The sequence below is a fragment of the Eumetopias jubatus genome, unplaced genomic scaffold, assembly GCF_037043125.1.
Source record: "Eumetopias jubatus isolate StellerSeaLion01/CBP00866 unplaced genomic scaffold, mEumJub1_p1.0 scaffold_14, whole genome shotgun sequence".
Lineage (NCBI taxonomy): Eukaryota > Metazoa > Chordata > Mammalia > Carnivora > Otariidae > Eumetopias > Eumetopias jubatus.
This window is the reverse complement of record NW_028274820.1, coordinates 39510834-39512897: the sequence shown is the minus strand read 5'-3', so window position 1 is coordinate 39512897 and position 2064 is coordinate 39510834. Positions and strand designations below refer to the sequence as shown.

General features: G+C 31.6%; 1 non-coding gene across 1 annotated transcript; it reads right to left on the bottom strand.

Annotated features, from left to right (window-relative positions):
* Positions 1 to 219: 219 nt before the first annotated feature.
* LOC114222471 (U6 spliceosomal RNA) lies at positions 220 to 325 on the bottom strand. The gene has a single exon (XR_003611954.1). It is a non-coding gene; the product is annotated as a U6 spliceosomal RNA (small nuclear RNA).
* Between the last annotated feature and the right edge of the window lie 1739 nt (positions 326 to 2064).

Genomic DNA, 2064 nt, shown 5'->3' with positions numbered 1-2064 from the left:
TGCACAAAAGTTTTAAATTTTGATATAGTCCAATTTATTTTTTCTTTTGTTGTCTATGCTTTTGGTGTCATATCCAAGCAATCACTGTGCCAAATCCAATGTCTTAAAGCTTTTTCCATATGTTTTCTTTTAACAGTTTTGATTCACATTAAGTTAATCTCTTGTATATGGTATAATGTTAGAGTCCAACTTCATGCTTTGTATGAGAATATTTGCTGAAAAAACATGGAATGCTTTACAAACTTGCATGTCATACCTGTGAAGAAGCCATGCTATCTTCTCTACATCATTCCACTTTTGGTACATGTGCTGCCAAAACAAGCACTCGATGTCTTTTTAAATTAAAATTAAAATTATCTTTGAGATTTCTCAATGAGCCCCTGGAAAATCACAATGATTTATACATTTACCTTATAAAAAGAGAGATGCCAGAAATATTTTACATTGCCCTGCTATAATTTATATTTCTGAATTAGCTTGTCACTATTATAAGAAATTCATGGGGAAAATTGTCAAATGAAAGGATAATTTTGTACAGATAGAATGTTATTCATATAAAATTTTCTGATTGTACATTGTATAAAACAAATTGACAGGCTCAAGAGATTTGTTAATGCTTTCATTGTCCATGATATGATCTTATCTGTGGAAAAATTCTGATAAAATTGTTATGAAAGAGTTATATATTATAGTACAATGGAAAAGTTTACTCTCCTCAATTTTGATGTTGTTCATTACTATAATAAATCAATCTTATCATTTAGTCATACCAAGAAGCAGGCAGTTCTGCTTCTTTGGTGGTTATAATACAAAAACTATTCTTCACCAGATCCAGGAGCTATATTCTTAAATAGTTCTTCAAGAGACAGACTTCAAAAACTTAATTTGTAATCCATGTAATGAGAAATGAGAAAACAAATTGTAATCCATGTATTGTGACATAATTACTATACCCCAAAGAAATTACTTTATTTGTGGAAAAATCTTCAGAAATAGCCTGGAAACACTGCTTTTGCCTCATCAATGGAAAAAAAACATTTTTAAACAAACAAGTTCAGTTTTTGATGAATGTGCTAAAATTGCAAGGTCATGAAAGGTGTTTTTGCTCTTTTTGATGTATAACATGGAGTTACACATTAATATGTATCTTTAACATATATTCAGTTCCAAAATAAAACATATTTCATTTTAAATATTATTCTTTACAAAGTAGGCTTTGTCTTACATAATTCAAAGGAAATTAAGCATCTTTTGTTTTCTTACTGAATAAAGAGTCTAGGGTGCCTGGGTGGCTCAGTTGGTTAAGCGACTGCCTTCGGCTCACGTCATGATTCTGGAGTCCTGGGATCGAGTCCTGCATCAGGCTCCCTGCTTAGCGGGGAGTCTGCTTCTCCCTCTGACCCTCTTCCCTCTCGTGCTCTCTATCTCTCATTCTCTCTCTCTCAAATAAATAAATAAAATCTTTAAAAAAAAAAGAGTCTAAACTTATGCTTATATGTTTTAAAATTATTAGATATTACAATATTAAATATTTTAACATTAAAATTATTATTTAAATAAGTATTAGATTTTATTTTTTGTTGATATGCTAATAGAAAAATGTTTCACTTAAGCTCACTTTTTTATTGTATATCATACAAAAATGGACAAAATATTTTTTAAAATGCAGAGAGTTCATAAGTAAAAGATTAGAAAATGTTGGGCTGGGGCACCTGGGTGGCTCAGTCAGTTAAGTGTCTGCCTTCGGCTCAGGTCATGTTCCCAGGGTCCTGGGATCAAATCCTACATCAGGCTTCTTGCTCAGCAGGGAGTCTGCTTCTCCCTCTGCCCTTCCCCCTGCTCATTCTCTCTCTCAATCTCTCTCTCAAGCAAATAAATACAATCTTTAAAAAAAAAAAGAAAATGTTCGGGTGTGTAATTATATACTAGTTTATAGATATGCCTAAAGAAATGGAAGAGAAGGAAGAAGAAATATAACCAGGCATCAAGCTTTCTTAATGAAAGCTAATAATAGGTCTATATCAGTTAAAACATAATTTTGTAATAACTCGATAAAAAGGGAAA